Genomic DNA, 5,453 nt, shown 5'->3' with positions numbered 1-5,453 from the left:
GGCCCGCGCCACTTCCCGCAGCCCCCATTGGCCTGGAGCGGCAAACCATGGCCAGTGGGAGCCACGATCGGCCGAACCTGCAGACATGGCAGGTAAACAAACGGTCCGGACCGCCAGGGCCTTTCTCTGCACAAGCGGCAGACCAGCTTTGAGAAGCACTGGCATAAAGAGTACAGTTATAAAGTCTGTGGATGATACCAAGCTGGGAGGGGATGCAAGTGCTTTGGAGAATAGGATTAAAATTGGAAAATGATCTGGACAAACTGGAGAAATGGTCTGAAGTAAATAGAATGAAATTCAAAGAGGACAAATGCAAAGTACTCCACTTAGGAAGGAACAATCAGTTGCACACGTACAAAATGGGAAATGACTGCCTAGGAAGTAGTACTGTGGAAAGAGATCTGGGGTCATAGTGGATCACAAGCTAAATATGAGTCAACACAGTTGCAAAAAAAGCAAACATCATTCTGGGATGTATTAGCAGGGGTATTGTAAGCAAGACACGAGAAGTAATTCTTCCGCTCTACTCTGCGCTTATTAGGCCTCAACTGGAGTATTGTGTCGTTCTGGGCGCCACATTTCAGGAAAGATGCAGACAAATTGGAGAAACTCCAGAGAAGAGCAACAAAAATTATTAAAGGTCTAGAAAACATGACCTATGAGGAAAGATTAAAAAATGGGTTTGTTTAGACTGGAGAAGAGAAGAGAAGACAGAGGGGACATGGTAACAGTTTTCAAGTACATAAAAGGTTGTTACAAGGAGGAGGGAGAAAAATTGTTCTTCTTAACCTCCAAGGATAGGACAAGAAGCAATGGTCTTAAAATTGCAGCAAGAGCGGTTTAGGTTGGACATTAGGAAAAACTTCCTAACTGTCAGAGTGGTTAAGCACTGAAATAAATTGCCTAGAGAGGTGGTGGAATCTCCATCTTTGGGGATTTTTAAGAGCAGGTTGGACAAACACCTGTCAGGGATGGTCTAGATAGTAATTAGTCCTGCCATGAGTGCAGGGAACTAGACTAGATGACCTCTCGAGGTCCCTTCCAGTTCTGTGATTCTATGATTCACTCAAGAATCCCTATACATTGTGACAATACACTTTAGTCCCAACTTCCATTACCCCTTTTATTCCATTTAGCGTTCTTCCAAAAAGGCAGCAAGATTAGCATTATTTTGTGCTGTAGCCAACATCCACAAGAGCCTATGATGAAACCATACTAGTTTTCCCAACGTCAACTAAACCACAATTTACAACCAGTAAACCTATAAATAGGTAAGAAATGCATTAGTGTGCCATTTATAAGCCAGTGTGCTACATGTTCTTGGTTCTTGAACAATAGCCTAACAATTATATTTTTCATTGCTATTTACTTCAGGAAAAGTTGAGACCATGCTATTCATTTCGTATATGTTGTACATAACAGATATTGTTTTACCAGGCCTTCAAGAAGTAGGTGAATTAGAGTGGAATCAAGAGAGATATTTATTATAGGCTATTTCAGTAAGGAGGGGTTATAATTTATTAATTTAAGATTTGTTATTCTTAAGTGTACATGTGCCCAGAGTGCTGGATGCAAGAGCATTAAAAAAAACACACATTTTAAATGTGAAACTTCTAAGGAAAAAAAAATCTCTACATAAAATCTGAAGGTCTATTATCAATTAGTAAACTAAAGAAACAAGTACAGAACACCCATTTTACAATTGAAGACTATAAAATGGGAAGGAAGTAGAGAACAAGCAACGTAATAAAAATTGAGTTAAAAATTGATTTAAATAAGATTGTTTTGAACTTCTTTAAATCCTGACTTTATATCTCTGCACTAGCAGGACAGAATCTCACTTCCTGGTGAGGGAGGCTTTTCAGGGAAAAATCCCCTTGTAGGAGGGTTTCCTCCCAGTTTCATTTTGCTACCAGTCTATTTACAACCATTGTTAATTGGATGATGACTGTAAGCAACTGATACATTTACCACTTAACACAAAGTCAGTCACTATTTTTGTCTCTTCTCTATTCCTCTGGACCACAGGCATCTTTTCCCTTGCATCTTCCCTCCTCCTCTCTACACTTCCCCCATTTCAACCTTTCAATTTTTCCCCATCACTGTCTGCTTCCTGCTCAAACACATTAAGATTTCCAACACCAGGCAGCAGAGTCTCATGCTACCTAGTCCCCTGTTCATGTCCCTCCAACTCCACTGGCTCCATCATACCTCCTTCCAGATTCCTCCCTGTCTACATTTCCCCTAACAACCCATACTTGAGGCCGTAGTCTTGATCTGTATACGTGAAAAACCAATCTGTAAAAGCACAACCGCAGAGAGCAGAAAGGAGAAAGGGAAAATAAAATATGGCACTTTAAGAGACATTCCTTGACAGAGCATTTCTCCAGCACACCCCAATAGATTAGTGAATGAAATCCCAGACTGTCTTTATTCTAGCCCAAATCTTCTCCTCCCTACCTGCACCCCCCCATCACCAGATATGTCACAAAGAAAAATAGTCAACTTTCAAAGTGGCCTTAAGCAGTATATAGTCCTTACATTTTTCTAGTTCATTCTTGAATGATGATTCCTTGGATAAACTCAACAGGCCAAACATTTTCCTCTATCTTTCCTTCTCACACCCTCTCAACATTCCATTGGCTCAGTTTAATAACCCTGTTTTACTGAGGTCTATGAACCCCTTCCCACATATAATAGAGAGCATCACAAAAGGTATTTATTTCTATTATGGATTTTATCTTCTCCACTAGCCCTCCACTCACATACCCTGAGCCATTTTGGAGATATGAGTCAAAACACCTGATATTTTGGAAGAGTGATCATGTAAGTTTTCAGAACAAGACTTCAAGTGTTTAACCAAGCTTCTTTTGGGGAAAAACTATCCAATGATTTCTTGAAGTATATAAATTTTGATAAGATTTCTCTCTTCTTGGGTAGTTGGAGGATTGGAAATTGAGATAATGGCAAATCAGTTTCAAATTTGACTATGAAGCAGCTCCCTCTGTTTCATAATAAAGAAGAAAAGCAGGAATTACATGCAACTCAACAAATATGATGGAAATACAAGTTGAAATACAAGGGAAAAAATTGTTAAGGACTCTACGCTGACCAACCACCATTAAGAGACTTCTAAATTTTCAGTTTTTATCCATATTACATAACCAGAACAGTACAGACCATGTTTGAAGACAAGAATTTATAATGAATGAAATATTTCAAGAATCAAAGTAAAGCTGTGGAAGAGTGAGACTCCCAAACCTTTTTGGTTAAATATGTCAACTCCATTTTATCGAGATAAATTACTCTCTCCAGATAAGTCCATAAAGATCTCTTTTGGACAAAAGGTGAAAGCTCTTTTTAGGTCACCTCTAAAGAAGGTTGACATTTTCGTGTGGGTGCTATTTTATTGTGATGCTATAAGCTAGCCACTTCAATCTCTACTTAAATCACCACAGTCCACCACCTTTAAAGACCACTAAATCAAAACAAACTGAAACCATGCCAGCAGTTAATTCACACACCCTAAAACAAGATGAACATGTAACAGCAGAATATATGTTGTGATTATGCCGCAGTGGAATCTCCTCCGTGCATGACTGAAGGAGGCGTCATTGTGATGAAGTCCTGGTGCTATCCTAGAGCATCCTACCCCTCGGGCTCTTCAGTGGGGCTGGGACAGCGCGTTTACACAGGGTCAGAGCAGGGCTGATATTTCTCGCCGTCAGGAAGAAGGACTCAAGTACTCGATAGATTTTGTAGGAGAACCCAAAGCAATGCCAGTAGGGAAACAGCCTCACCGCCACCTCCTCTCCCCAGCCCAGGGGAGCTCCGGCGGGTCACTCGGGGGCTGCCTCGCAGCGGGTTCACGGCCTGAAACCGAGACAGTCGCTCCCAGCCCCACACGGGGCAAACCCCAACTCGCCGCAATAGCCACCGCCGCCCACGTTCCGGAGACGGCAGGGCGAACAACGCTGCTCCTCCGGCACTCGCAGGGAGGCGGATCTCCTGGCTCCGCAGAGCGAGCAGCCGGGAACCCCAGCCCTGGCCGAGGCGAGGGGACGATCCGGCCCGGCCCGGCCCCCGGGAGAGGCAGGCAAGGAGAAGCGAGAGGGGGCGGCTCACGGCTGGAAGCCGGAAGGGAGCGCGTGTCCCTGTCACTCCTCCCCGGCCCGGCGCCCCCGGGCTCTCCCCTCGGGGTCCCCGGAGCCTGCGGAGAGCGCTTAGGCCCGGCGGCTGGGTACGTCCCCACCCCGGCTATACCGGCTGAGCGGGGCTGGGGTCTCGCCCGCCCCTCACCTTGGAAGCGTTGGCCGGGGGGCCGGAGTGCGAACATCGGCTTCCAGTGCAGCCCGGCCCGCAGCCGCCGCCGCCTCGGAGCTCCTCGCCCGGCCTGTCCCGCTGCCTTGCCCCCGAGCTCGCCGCGCTCCTCCGGCCCCAGGCAACCGGGCCACGTCCCTCCGAGAGCCCGGCGCGCAGGCGCACACTCTCCGCCCAGGCCGCCGTCAGCGAGCCACCGGCGGCCGCGAGGACACTTCCCTCCCTGCGCAGCAGAGCGCCCCCGCGGGGCTCCGCGTCCCCCGCTACAGAGCAGGGGGCGGCCGGTGGAGGGAGCCGAGCCCCACGCCAGGGGCTGGGGTCAGCACCCCCTGCAGGAGAGGTCGGCTGGCCCTCCCGTGAAATGGAAAAGGGCCAGGCGCCCCCTAAGGTCAGGAAGATTGAGCCCTGGGGAGGACCAGGAGGACAAGGGGGGGCTGAGACTTATAGAATCATAGAATATCAGGGTTGGAAGAGACCTGAGGTGGTCATCTAGGCCAACCCCCTGCTCAAAGCAGGACCAATCCCCAACTAAATCATCCCAGCCAGGGCTTTGTCAAGCTGGGCCTTAAAAACCTCTTAAGGAAGGAGATTCCACCACCTCCCTAGGTAACCCATTCCAGTGCTTGATGGCACTGTCTGCATGGCTCCCTTTGTGGAGTCCTTTCAGGGCAGCAGCCACTGCCCCAGGCCCATCTCCCACCCATGACCATCCTGTTGGATGGCAGAGGTTGGAAGAGAGGCACTGGCTCCAACTCAGTGGCCAAAAGGGAGGAGAATTGCACAAGAGTGTGGTTCATGTTGAGTATTCACTGATTTGCCCTGATTTCAATGCCAGTTCTCTGATTTTGTTAAGTAGTGGCTATTCTAAGCTTAATGAAACCAGCTATCATTTGGTTTAGACACAGTCTAGGAGCAGCCCTTGTTTGAATCCACCAGCCACCCATCCACTAACAGCATTTGAGTGGTTATTGCCATCACTGTACTCCCAAAAAGGCTGTTCCCTACCCCCAAGGTGGACCTCAAATAGTAGTTGATGCCTTTACGATTTCTAAAACTTCCACTGGAATCATGCCAGAAAGCACAGCAATTGCAAAAGGTAGCTGCCACATTTCTCCTTATATAAAAGGCAGTAT

The 5,453-nt window shown here is 47.1% G+C and overlaps 1 protein-coding gene across 2 annotated transcripts in view; it reads right to left on the bottom strand.

Moving 5' to 3' along the window:
• The window catches only part of LOC113404956 (ecotropic viral integration site 5 protein homolog), a 134,085-nt gene extending 129,497 nt beyond the window's left edge, over positions 1-4,588 (bottom strand). The window contains exon 1 of one of the 2 annotated variants that reach the window (XM_026655881.2): positions 4,300-4,588. The gene's annotated coding sequence lies outside the window, so the exon portion shown is untranslated. The remainder of the gene's footprint in view (positions 1-4,299) is intronic. The other variant, XM_026655880.2, reaches the window with a different exon arrangement.
• Positions 4,589-5,453: the final 865 nt, after the last annotated feature.

Source organism: Terrapene carolina, unplaced genomic scaffold, assembly GCF_002925995.2.
Source record: "Terrapene carolina triunguis isolate 2854851 unplaced genomic scaffold, T_m_triunguis-2.0 Scaffold211, whole genome shotgun sequence".
Lineage (NCBI taxonomy): Eukaryota > Metazoa > Chordata > Testudines > Emydidae > Terrapene > Terrapene triunguis.
The sequence above is the reverse complement of the archived record's forward strand: the minus strand, read 5'-3'. Positions and strand labels throughout refer to the sequence as shown.